This window comes from Tripterygium wilfordii, chromosome 8, assembly GCF_013401445.1.
Source record: "Tripterygium wilfordii isolate XIE 37 chromosome 8, ASM1340144v1, whole genome shotgun sequence".
Lineage (NCBI taxonomy): Eukaryota > Viridiplantae > Streptophyta > Magnoliopsida > Celastrales > Celastraceae > Tripterygium > Tripterygium wilfordii.
The window spans coordinates 7,563,937-7,578,415 of record NC_052239.1 but is presented as its reverse complement, the minus strand read 5'-3'; the positions used below and the strand labels follow the sequence as shown (position 1 = coordinate 7,578,415).

The 14,479-nt window shown below is 36.4% G+C and overlaps 1 pseudogene; it reads right to left on the bottom strand.

Moving 5' to 3' along the window:
* Positions 1-6,688: 6,688 nt before the first annotated feature.
* On the bottom strand, positions 6,689-14,137 carry LOC120003592 (annotated as a pseudogene).
* Between the last annotated feature and the right edge of the window lie 342 nt (positions 14,138-14,479).

Genomic DNA, 14,479 nt, shown 5'->3' with positions numbered 1-14,479 from the left:
ACTCCACAGATCAAGGGCATCTCCTTTGAGTTTTTATTGCTTTTTCGAACTCTTTTTTTTCCTTCTGAAATCGGATCTGAATATGTAGATATTATATTTGTTTCAAATATGTTCTGATATGTTATCTGTTTCGAAACTTCGAACAGCTAACATTTCATTAAAGACATATAACATTTTAACAAAACATATAATATTTAGTAAAACAAATAACAAAATACTTGCAATATGCAGATCCCAAATCAGAATAAAAAAATAAAGAAAATCACCACATAAAATATCAAAAATAATGATCTGATGACAAATCGAAGGAAAACAACAAGATCTACAATTCCCGTGGTGAGTATGAGTAGATCTAGTTCGAATACAACAAAAATCGGGATGAAAAATTAGTAAAAAATGTCATAGAGCTCTTGAGTAAGTCATGAAGGGTGGAGAACAATCTTTCGGAGCTGGAAACGAAGCTTCCGGCGGAGGTCAGTTATGAATTGTGTGCAGGAGGCATGTTTCATGTTTGAGGATGAAGATGAGGGTATTTTAGACAATAAAATCATATATTTTAATTTATTTGTCATTTTGGAATGTTAGTTCAAACTACATGGACTTTATGAAATAAGATTTTAAGAGTGTCTTTAAAAAAACCTCTTCAATGATGGACTTATCTAATTTTCCCTAAACTTATTTGTCAAATACTTTTCACTCGTTGCATGAGTTATCAACTAGATAAATTTTTTAATACGATTAAAATTGCACGGGTTGTTCACTAAAAAAATTAATTTGTATAAAAAATATAGTGCATTGCAGATTGCACGGAGATAGTTTTAGTTTCTATAAAATTTGAGTTACATTTATATTCACAAAATTTCAACCATTAGAATGTCCTTCACAGGTGAAATAATTAGAAAAAAAGGTGAAAAATTCATCCCATCGATAGATCTTCATATTAGATGCCCGAATGGATGAGTAGAAATAAGATATCTATGAAAATTGCTGGTGCAATAACTCAAAAGTGATTTGACATCTTCACATTAGATGCCTGAATGGGTAGAGTTCATCGTGATAGATCTTCAGTTTAGAAACGACTTTCAAATTTCATCCAAGTAGTGGAAGAAAGAAAAAGAGCTAGCAATTAATTGATCAGATGAAACTGCTTGACGAGGGTTCTCAAATGGAACTCAAAATTAACTAATCAAATTCTCCAACACAAACCTCGGCCCTCAATGGGTACAGTTCATTGTGAATACCTTCTGCCATGCAGCATAAGGCTTTTATCACCAGGTAACATTTACAGACACTGCGTCAAGCAATCCGTTTCGAACAACAACAAATGCAGAACTCGATGATCTGCTCTATCTTTGAAAATAAAAAGGGAAGAGGGAGGCGGAAGAGTCTTACAATAACATACATATCGTTTGATTTGTCCAGTCCTCTCAAAATAAAAAAATTCCCTCTAAATTCACAATAAAATTTGTCTTGCCTTATGGATTATTTACTAAAAGCCTTAAACAAAAAAAATAAATAAACAAAAGAATTTGGGTCAAAACTGCACCACTTACAAAGTATGGAGCTCAATTGGACCATCAGTGGCGAAACTCCCATAATACGCGCTTCAGCCTCAGAAACAACAATTTTTGACGGAATGTGTGCCTATCAATATTCAAGCACTTCAATGAAAAGTTGATGCAAAGAAAAATCAGAAGGTTAATTAAAATTATCACCATGCATATTATGTGGGATGCAACCTAGGTCCCAGGTTCAATTCTTGAAAACCTCTTCACATATTATGTGAGGGTAAGCTACATCCAGCCAGTCCCCAACCCGTGCACTGCAGGAGCCTTGTGCATGAGAATTGTTTAACTTAACCACGCATGTCAGCACTCGATCCGAACAGCACCACTCTCCGATGAAATGAACTTGGGCTTTCTAATTACTTGCTCTAAGGATTGGATGATATCTCCAACCTGGAAATCATGACAATCGTGGATCACGAGTCCACATTCATTGCCTTTCGATACTGTCTCCACATCTTGCGTCTCTCGCTTGAGTGATACACAAGAACCTTCATAAACAATTTCCCCACTTCTCAGAATCCTCATCATCAAAGATTTGGTCACCCGGCCATCTATCACCCGGCAGCCAGCAATCTTCACATCATCTCCCTTGGATTTGCTCCTTCCTTTGAGCTCAAATATACTCAAACCTCAGCCTCCCCAGCGACCTGGGTCTCAGAAGTTCAGGAGCCTTGTCTACTATCAAATTACCAACGTCCTCAGAAGATGATAGATCACGCGATGCATCATTATCTACAGCCACCAGAAAACCAGATAAGCAAGGAATATAAATAGTAATACAAGCACGTTACAATTAGGCATTGACCCACAACGTTGTGGCTGTACCCATTATAATCACTGTAATTATGATGATGTTAAAATGGGAACAGCCAACACTAAAGGCAGTTTATAGTCCAATGAATCCCATATGCCTCTCTCTAACCTTTTTCCCCCTAGAGTTAAATAAAATAAGATGATGACATTAATTAAAAATTCAACAAATAATCTAGTCAAAACTAAGCCATCACAATAAAGAATTTCATATCTGGAGCTCGATACAGAGAGTATGCCTCATTGCTGCCATCATTATGAAGGGAACCAAAGTTTCCTTAATGTTAATGGCAAAATTAATATCGATTGGAGAAGGCAAGTAAATACTCATCAACAACCATTTGATAATGCTGACACAACCATTTCTCAGATTCGTTTTCCTGATCTAATTCAGTGAGATCATTTTCAAAGAAGCATTTGAAGTGCCTTGACACACTGCTCTGCTTCATCGTCATTTACAATCATTGAGATATTAACCTTTGATACAAAAATACAGAAACATGAGAATCGACATGGAGCCAAAGCATCTATGGGCGCCAACAATCAATGAAAATATTGGCAGCCCAACAAATATTGTCATTGAAGGTATCCACCTTCAAAATGATGACCTAGATACATAATAGCCCTGAAAAGAAGCAGATTATTAAGAGTCTATTGGTGAAATTTCAAGGAACATGTATAAGAAACTGTATTCTACCCCTCTAAAAAAGAATAATATAATTTATGCAAAGCTAGGTGTTTGATATTTGTGGCCCATACAAAGAATGACTTTGTAAAAGAAAACTTTTACTGTGAAGTTTAGCATTCAGTTCATATATATTGTCATGTAATGCAAATTCAGTAATGTAGTGATAAACCATGTCCACAAGCTACAAAGGACAAAGGCACATTCCCAAACAACAAATTCCAAAAAATGATCTCTCTTTTCTTCTATTTAATGTTCTATTCATCCTATTCTTCGCGTAATATTCACAATAACCAGCAGTCAAAATTTTCAGTTGAAGTTAGTTTCTTTCATATTGATGTAAAGAAAAGCCATCTAATGATAGATCAGTTTAAAAAGGAATGAAGTTCAAACAATACTCTTAGTTCGCATTTCAGCATGAAGCAATAGGCTTCGACTAAAACAGGTGCATTGATACTTTGATGTAAGAATGTATCATTGCACCACAAACATTTATTGCAGAATGAGAAATTTGAATATGCCTGCAGTTCTCGTATTTTACTAGAGCTTTACGTGGTAATAATATAAAAAGGAGCTAATATTTAAATTTCTATTATGGTGTAAGGGGCCTTCCCATTCATCAGTTGGGTTTTAGTTATCATTGCATGTCAAAGAGTACTTACAAGTCAGATTCCTACTAGAGTATACCTTTAGTATTTGACTTCTCTTCTCTTTCTAGCAACTAAATCCCCATGGACAATTCACAACTCTAGAACAGCATCATTATCAGCTAAGCCTTCATTTAGCTTCAACTTCACTCCAACATTACTCCCCTATAATCTCCACCTTCGTTCCTACTCTTTTCACACTACAAGTCCAAATAAAACCCCTTTTTACTTGCTGCCAGATCTGTTCACTAGCCCAAAATCAGATTTTCACAAATCGTGCCTGATGTAGTTTTTCGACCACCGATGTAGATTTTGTGTAGGATTGAGAAACCAAAACCCTAACCCCCAAATTAAACCCAGAAATTAAGAACCCTAGGTAAAAATTCACAATTCCTAAGTTTTTTGAATCAAACAAAAAAGACCTTGAATCTCTCAGGTAGGGTTGGATAACTCACCTTCCCCTCTCAGCCTCTCACCAAGTGTGTCTAAGGAATCTCTCCTATAGCAAATTTGTATAAAAACTCTCATTATTATTTATTCTTGACTTGCATCCATATATGATCTCCTAGTAATCCTAGTTACATAAGAAACTTTCTTCAAATAAAACTAGGATTCCTAAAAGTAAACTAAGATGACTCTAATTATAACCATGACTTGACTTAGGAAAATAACGTAATAAAAGACTCATAAAATAAATAATTAACAAAATTCGAAATTCCAGCACTTCTAGAAATTCCGACAATACCCTTGATATGAAAATTAAAAGAAACTTAGTTAAAATAGACCGATAATAGACTAACTTATAAAAGACTATATTAATGGTCCTCTTGCATCAATTTCCTCTCTCCCTCAAGAACTCGACCGGCGAGTAAATGGAGAAATAATTATTGATGTGGCGCTAGCTCGTTCCAATAATTCATCTTCAAAAATCCAGCCGTTGGAATGAACTCGACCTCTAATTCTGAAGTATTGAAGCAGGAAGAGTAGTGTCTTGTGGAATAACATCATTGCCAACCTAGGAAGCACGGACACGGACACGGACCACGGGACACGACACGACACGGACACTCCGACACGGCAATTTCAAAATTTGTAGGACACGGACACGGTAAGGACACGCATACATACATACATACATATAGACATACATATTATATATAGACAACACACACACACACACAACACACACATATATGGATTATCTTTAAGATACAAAAGCATGTAATGCATTACAACTACTAACCCTGTATGATATTGACATTAGTGTCTTAAAATTAAATCTAAGTATGTTAGTATAATATAATTTTTGTATACTTCCATTTGAAGGTGGTGTTGATAAGGAAGATTTAGACTTGTGATTCAAACCTTACAGGACTCTGTGTAACTTGTATATTGTCTATTGCCGTGTCAGGGAAGTGTCCAAGCCGTGTCCATCTTCAAAAAAATTAAGAAAAACAGGACACAGCTTGGACACGGTGTCCGAGGCATGTCCGAGGAGTGTCGGTGTCCGAGAAGTGTCCGACACAGACACGCCACCATTTTAGGAGTGTCCGTGCTTCCTAGTTGCCAACCTACATTGATTCCACTTGGAACCCTTGATCGGAGTTAGGAACCGAGAACAATAAAACTCTTTGCACTAGGCATGTATGTCATTGAACTTTTCTGAAATTAACAAATTCAATGATTGGAACTTGTGTAGGCAAAAAAACAAAAAGGTAGATGGTGTCAGAAAGATTTGATTGGATTGGAATTCTCTGTTTCTTTTATGTTTGCAGCCTCGAGTTCATATCCTTCACCTTTAAATTGCTCAATATCAAATTCTGTTACAGGTAACAACTCTGGTTTGGCCACTTCAATCATAAAAACATCTTTTTTTCCAACTCGTGCAAAACTAATATGGAACTCTTTTTGAAAAGTATCAGATATGGTGTGTGGCTTTCCAATAGTTTCTTTCACAAAAAATTCTACCCCAACTGAATTCGCTTCCTCCCCCAGCCTTGTTCTCTCGAAGAAAAATTGTCCTTGTCAAGCAATTCGGAGGTTAAGTCAGCATCAATACAAGACTGTAATGATGGTGCTTCTATTGTTTCGCACACGATCACAGATTCCTTGTCTTGTATATGTTGAAATTCAGCTTCTTTTCACTTGACCTATCTTGTTTCTTAAAACCAGCAGCTTCCCTCGTCTTTCCAAAAATGTTACTCGCTAAAATTCTACAAGATTACAATATTGATCCATTCTCGTTACTAGGTAGTTAAGAGATGTTGCAATGGACTCCAATGTAACCTTAGAGGATCGTTTCTTCCCTCTAAAGCAGGGTTAGTCATCTTCTTGAGTTCACAATCGTAGTTTATGCAACTCCTTGTTGGCATAAACGGTTAGAAAAATTGTAGGTTGCTCAAAACCATGCTCCCGATACCAACTGATGTAGTTTTGAACTACCGATGTAGATTTTGTGTAGGATTGAGCAACCAAAACCCTAACCCCCAAATTAAGCCCAAAAATTAAGAATCCTAGGTCAAAAATTCACAATTCCCAAGTCTGAAACTGGAACAAAATTTTTGAATTTTTTTGTATCAAACAAAAATGACCCTGAATCTCTCAAGTAGGGTTGGATAAACTCACCTTCCCCTCTCAGCCTCTCACCGAGCATGTCTAAGGAATCTCTCTATAGCACATTTGTATAAAAACTCTCATTATTATTTATTCTTGACTTGCATCCAAATATAGTGTCCTAGTAATCCTAATTACCTAAGAAACTTCCTTCAAATAAAACTAGGATTCCTAAAAGTAAACTAATATGACTCCAATTATAACTATGACTTGACTTTACGAAAATAACCTAATAAAAGATTCATAAAACAATTAATACTAAATTCGAAATTCCAGCACACCTGGAAATTCCGACAATACCCTTAATATGAAACTAAAAGAAACTTAGTTCAAATAGACCCAATAATAGACTAACTTATAAAAGACTATATTAATGGTCCTCCTGCATCAGTGCCTATTAGACAAACTGAAATCATGACTTTTCCTAACCTTAAAACACCAAAAGCACCAGTAGAATGAGAGAACTAGAAAGAGAAAGAAAATAAATGAAAACGCCCCAAAGTAAGCACAAAAGCAGGAACATGCATTGAAATATGGGTAACACTCCAACATGCAGACACATACACATGCACACACTCATGCCTCATCAAATGTCTTATTTCTCATTATGTTGTTGATCAGCAAAGAAAATTAACGGACATTCGCTCTGTAGCTCGTACGGATGTAGACAAAACAATATTCCATGCCTGTAGCACTCATTCATTTCTATCTCTTAAGAGCAATGAATAGAGAAAAAATAATTCTATGGTACGTGTCATTCTATGTTAAGCATCAAGTCATCGTCAACATGAAGCCCTTACCAAACATTTAAGGATCCTTACGAGCAAAAATCAAGGGAGAAAAAAGAAAAAATCCAAATAAGCTAGATTAATCAGCATCAAGTAGGTCTAGGACGCTAAGTTAAAGTTATTTCTATAGAAATAAAAAGAATTATTTTGGGTCATGGGGAAAAACAAAGCTGCCAATTGCCTCATTGGTAATCATGCCCGAGAAAGAAATAAAATATTCAGATTCATGCACACGGAACCAATGGACTGAGAAAATGATGGAGATTTGACAGTGTTTGGTGTTTGATATTGAAGAGTGGCCCATGTAAAATCATCTTCAATGAGTACTTTTGGTAGATGGGAACTTCTTTTAAAAAATGGTAATTTTGGAGCCCAACAATCTCTTAACAGCGAGAGATGAGAAGCATTACTCTAGGATGAAAACAGAAGATCATTACCTTTATACTGGCTTGAATCGCGGCCCTGACTAATTGAACTAGGTGGACTCTTGACATTGAGCCCACAATACATGCACCACAGGCTTGTGCTAAGTCAACATCTGAATGAGAGATAGGACCAACTCCAACATGGACTATATTCACATAAAGCTGGTATAAAATTAAAAGAGCAAATAGATCAGTGAATATAATGAAATTAAAAGTCAGAACAGAAATATGAAATCAAGAATTCCTTTGTTAGTACAAACTACATATAATGTGAAGCATTTCAAGTTGTCCACACATTTAAAGGACTCCAATTGGAACATTTGGGTACTTAAAAAGATAATGACCACTACTAACCAAGGCAGCAAAGTATTTTACATTACTTAAAAGTTTTGATAGAAGTATTCAGTTATGTGGCATAATTTCTGACAATACCTGTGGACTATTTAAAGTCCTCAACGCATCTGTGACAGCTTGCACAGTACCCTGCACATCTGCTTTAACAATTATTGGCATTTCAACCCTCTTAGGCAGTTGTTCTTCATCACCATCTTCACATGTTTCCAAAGTTTCAATACCTTCACTGATCTTCCGAAGCCTATCTTTTTCAAATTTCCTTTTCCTACCTGCACTAAGCATTTTAGCTCTCTCCTCGGATTCCACAACAATAATATCATCACCTTGCCATTGGAAGTCCTTTCAACCCTTCAATTTCAACAGGCATTGCTGGTCTGGCCTGCAACTGCCAAGTTTTCCTATCATGTCCCTAATAGCCCTTATCCTTCCCCATTCTGAACCTATGACAACATATTGTCCACAGGACCCAGGGTCCCCGCCTTCACTATTGCTGTAGCCAATGGACCGCGTCCTTTGTCAAGTCTTGCCTCAACCACATACGCTGAGCAGGACCATCAATACGGGCTTTTAGATTCATCATCTCCGCTTGAAGAAGCAAAGCCTCTTCCAAGTTATCTAATCCAGTTTTCTGCACCGCTGAAACCTCAACAACCTGAACGTCCCCACCCATCTCCTCCAGCTGCAACCCCTCCGATGCAAGCTGAATTTTTACTCTATCAGGGTTGGCAGCCGGTTTGTCACATTTATTAATTGCAACCACAATGGGTACATTAGCTGCTTTCGCATGAGACATTGCTTCAAGAGTTTGTCGCATCACACCATCATCAGCTGCCACAACTAGCACGGACTATATCTGTTACAGCTGCTCCTCTTGCCCGCATTGCACTAAATGCAGCATGGCCAGGAGTATCTAGGAATGTGATTGATGCTCCAGATGACATGTCAACAACAAAAGCACCCAGATGCTGAGTTATGCCTCCGGCTTCTTTCGCTGCAACTGATGTTTGCCGCAAAGCATCTAGAAGGGAAGTTTTACCATGGTCAACATGACCCATGACTGTTACAACAGGAGGTCGTGGTAAAAGTTCTGCACCTTCATTGGAGTGGATCCTTCGAGCATTGATACCAACTTCCTGCAGAAATACAAAAACATATGCCTCACATTCAGCATACCATTCGGTGATCCACAATTAACGAAACAAGAGATCGGATCAGATTCTAAAACTAAGACACCGGTCTAGAGTTCCTTTTAATAATACAGTTTGTCAATAAACATTGCCAAAACTGCTTCTAATGGAAAATTGATTGATTTTCAGCCATGAATTTCTGTAAACAAGGGTCCAGAATAGTCCTTACATTAGATGAAAAATTAACAAGCTTCTTTAAATTAAAGCATACAATTCATGAACACCTATGAAACCCCACTCCGCAAGGCCAAAAAAAAAAGAGAAAAAGGAAAATCTCCCTGGCTTGCCCAGCTGTAAAACCAATAGTAGAAGGCCACATTTATTCAAAAAGTTTTTCCCTTGTAAACCTAACTCAAAGGCACTGTTGTAAACCAAATACAATCTCGAACAAAATGCACAAAAGTAGAAGTGGAATTAATTGCTTCCTTTGGCAGTGATGTGGTAATCTTGCATCTGGCGAGAACTGGTATTAATATTCATCACATAATACTATGAGTACTTCCCAATTCTCATCCCTCGGAGTTTATAGTATATAGAATTACACAGATTTTAGAAGAAAAATGGGAAAGTACCATCGCAACCAACTCTGCCACATCGATGCTGAGAGGCTCGAACTCTGACTCAGCCTTTTCCCCAACATTAACAAGAATATCCTGAAGGGTGACTGTTGACTCACCAGTACGTTTGGCAAGCTCAGAAACGGTCATGCCTTCAAATACATCAACTACTTTATCTTGCAAAGATTTGGCAGTTCTTCTCAATTTTGGAGGCACATATGGGGCTTCAACAGGTGGTTCAGTTTTCTTTTCTTTTTTTGCATATTTCCCTTTTCTGTGAGTTTTCTTAAGATTATTAGCAAATGGTTCATCGTTTTCTCTTCTAGCCAACAGTTCCGGACTGGCATGAAAACACCTAGGCAAATATGAAAGAATCAATTGTCTCAACATTCACACTAAATTCAATACCAAATCTTACAAGTACTCTTGAGTAAATACATCATAAATTCACAATAAGACCCACATCAGATTCCATTTTATGTTTAATTATTATTATTTTTTATGCAAAAAATTTATTGAAAGAGAGACCATGGCGATACAGCCCTTAAAAGGAGAAGACAACCAGGAAGCAGCAGCACGACGGCTTCAAGCCAACAAATACTTAAAACAGGGTCTTTATTTAGTTCGTAATAAGAATTTTCAAAATTCTCTGATGTTTTGGAGAAGTGTTAAAGCATTTTCATTAACTTCGACAGCATAAATAAGTTTCTAGGAATCGTGACAGCAGTCAAAATACAATCTAAAACTTGCAACTGCAATACCACAAATATTTCCAAAAAATACAGTGTGTACGGCAGAGAAAGATTGTTGAATAAGAAACTGAAGAAATTCCAGTAGAACTGCAGAAAAAAGAGCTTAACCAAAACACGTCATAATATGATTTGACAAGACAAGTAATCAGATTCCACATTTTGCAAATCAATCGCGAAGCTCAATTGAGGACAGATACCATGTTAAAAAGGTAACAATGCAAGTGATTGTCAAAAATCAAGCTCAAACCAATATCGGTTTTCTCTTTGCTGGTAGGAAAATGTAATTAGAGTTGGTTATCAATCCCTTCCTCATGAGGACAAAACAAGAAGGTTCACAGGCAATCCACTAAATTCAAACCAGGGACAAAGCTTGAGGAACACTACAAATGTTGCTTATACCCTTGCAGTCAATGCAACTCATGTGAATATCTCAAGCAAGGAAGAATTCATGATACAAATCAGAGAAAATCTAACATTGCCCAGGTCATTATGGTACTTGCACAGTATTCATATAATACAGAGTAGAAACAGGTATTGCATCTTTTACAACCAGTCCGTTACGAATTTATGAATTTAACATTGTTTACAGGGGCAGTAAATAATGTCAAACCAAAGCCTAGCTGCATGCAAATTTAACATGTCGATTAATACACGACGCCTCTTGTTGTCAATCAAACACTATACTCATTTTCCTTGCTAGCAAAAGACTAATTCCATTTTTATTCACTTTTTTTTTTTCTAAAGCCAAATGCAATTCCACATTTTCGTAAGTGAATAAAATGGGTAAAGTTTATTCATCTTTTTGCAATCCCACAGTTTTGCAATTCCACTATGGCCCATAAGCAATAAAGACATAAACATGTTGTTCCCTTTTATTTTTATGAAACAGTCAAATACTTTTTATTTTTGAGTTTAACATTTCATTCACCTAGGATGAAGAAATTCAGATTACCTTAATGTCAGTATGAAAATTAAATGAAATAGACATAGAATTTAATCATATTTTCTACAATACACTATTCAGCCCGCAAGATACTCTCAGACAAGGACTCAAAAATGAAGTATGAGAGAATAGTAAAGACATAGCACTACTCAGACTCAATTATATATGTGCCAAAACCCAAAAAGAGATGAAACAGAAGATGTCAATGTACCTTATCAGGGATTCTTTTCTCATAACTTTGCAATAATTGGACCCACATAGAATCGTGCTTGAAGAGAACTCTGCAGCACAAAATTGGGGAATCGACAAATAAATATATGTCAATTAAATATATAGTTAGCCTCAAAATTTTAACCTAACATATATGTCTTTTCAAATTACAGTGCCATTTTTTACAATGAAATAAAGCTGTAATTACAAATAATTTTGATGTGGCGAGACATATGATGTGATCATGATAAGGGATGCCGGAAGGATTGATCATTCAAATCCATTACTGTTTGGAAGTTGCTTTCACAATTGGACTAAAAACATAAATTGTTACACTTATGAGGTTGAAGCTTTACATGGAAAAAGGAAACACGAGGAAAAGAAAATAAGCTGAGTGCAACAAGTAGGAAAGGATCAATACCAATAACAAATGATAAGTACATCACAAAAAGGGCAATATATGCATACAGTGTCATGTTACCTTGTATACATCTGGCTGAAGCAGAAGATTTTACAGCCTCAAGGTTTTTAGTTGCAAAAAACAACCCCACTGCTTGTCGTTTTTGTGTTGAAGTTAAAGCTTTGGTGATACTGGCTTGGACACCCTGCAAAAAAAAGGGTTAATTAAAACATTCCAAAGCCTAAGCTAAACTCCCTTAACCAATGTATAATACCCTTGATCTTATTATACATATATAAAACATCAATACTCAAGAGTTATCGACTGTTCAATTCAAGATTCCATTTGATGAAATAGAATCATTATTAGAATGAGTCAGAATTAAATATATTGTCACTTTGTCAGTCAATGGAAAACAAAGTGTAGCTGTTTCCTCTAAGAAAGAAGGGAAACTATGAATATCAACATCTCTGCAATGAAAATAAAGGTAAGGTATACTTTAGAACCAGTATACTAAAAGCCCAAAGTCTTTACAAAAATAAATAAATAAATAAAACCCCAAAGTGATCACTTACAGCTCTTCATCATCACCATCAAGAATTTATTCCAAACAGGTTTTTTATGTTAAAACAATTATGGGATAATGTCTGCCTTTGGGTGAACCCAAAACTAAAATGAGAAAAAGATCACCATAATAAGTAACAACCAATGAGACTATTAACAGAGTCCATTCATATTCATAGAAGTGTAGACAAATGTTGTCTACACCCAGTTAACAATAGGCATCATGGAGTACCCTATATGGCTCATGAAAAGAAATAGAAAGACCAAGTAAAGTGCATATCATTATGTTCTCTGTAAGCTCACAATTAGCTATACAAACTTCAAAACCGCTAAAGAGGTACATCATAGCTAAATAAAAGTAAACAAGAAAATAAAAATATATAAAATGCAAAAGTAATATTAAGGTAACGAACAAAGAATTATACAAGAATCTACCTTTTTTCCAGCTTGTATCCAAGCCATTCTTAAGATTGCCGAACTCTGCAACATTATCACATAGTAATGGCACAGTCATTCAATTTTCAAGGACAATATCATCCCACAAGTTTTATCAAATCATTAGAATAAATCTGCATAAACCTATCATGTCTACACATCCATTAGCATCTATAGACCACACCTCAATGTCGAAGCAGACAATTATGCCTTGAAAAAATAATATATTCTCATATTAAACATTCTATAATCAGCGATTCAGTTAGCATATCTACACACATGCACAAACCTAAACCATTATAGGTCAGAATCAGAGCTAAGACTAAAAATAGTGACACTATTGGCCGAGGTGGTGATTGCATGATAAACTGTGGCGGCTGTTGAAATTTCTTCTAGGGTAAGCAAAATCTTTCCGTTTCATATGTAATTGAAATAAAAAACCATAACTGAAGGGAGAAAAATTGGAACTTACAGGACAAAAAGAACAACTTCGATTCAACAGAAGAGATAGGAGTTCATGTCCCAAATTAGCGATGTGGTACCGATACATGGTTGCAAAAACGCTGGTCGGCCACTAGGCACTACGGATTAATTGGATTCATCGGATTAATAGGGGATTAATTGGATTAAGTTTTGAGTTTTTTTTATTAAAAAATATATATATATATATATATATGCAATACATATCATATATATATATGTATATATGTGTGTGAAAAACACAATATAAATGAAAAAATCATCCAATCAATATACATATCATATATATATATATATATGAGTGTATTTGATTGAACTGATTAGATAATGCAAGTACAGACTACAGAACACAACAGAGAGAGAGCACAGCAGCAGAGACTCTTCAAAGGATTGAATCGAAGAACACAACAGCAGAGACTAGCAGACAGAGTACAGAACACGAGAGGGTACAAGAATAGCAGATAGAATACAGAACCTGAGTCGACCAGCAGACTAGAACAACGGACGAACAGGAACACCTCTAGAACCAATGAAAGGGAATACAGAATAGCTCCAGCAGAGACTAGAACAAGCGACAGCAAAGAATAGAACAAGTGAATAGCACAGAACCGAGTCGAATCACCAGCGCAACAAGCGAAGAACATACGTATGCGAATTTTAGGGTTCAAGCATCTGCAATTGGAAGGTAAAGTCGCGCAGCAGAAGACTCGAAGAGGGAGTTTTTTTGGGCCGTTATGATTGGACTTGACGGAGAAACTGGGCCAAAAGAAACTTGGGGCCAAAAAAAAGGATCAGTCAAAAAAAGGCCCATGCCCAAATAAAAGGCCTAAGCCAACTAGGCCCGACTAAATCCGACTAGGCCCGACAAATCGGGCCACCGATTAAGCGGCCCAAGTTGCCTCTAGTCGAAGCGGCAAGTGCCGCCTAGCAACTAGTCGGCCGACTAGCCCGATTTTTGCAACAGTGTCAATACAGTACATTCAACTGGAGAATTAGAATCGTACGATCTACGAGTGTGGATAAGGAGCTGAGTTTGGTTCCAAGAGGGAGTTCATGAGAGG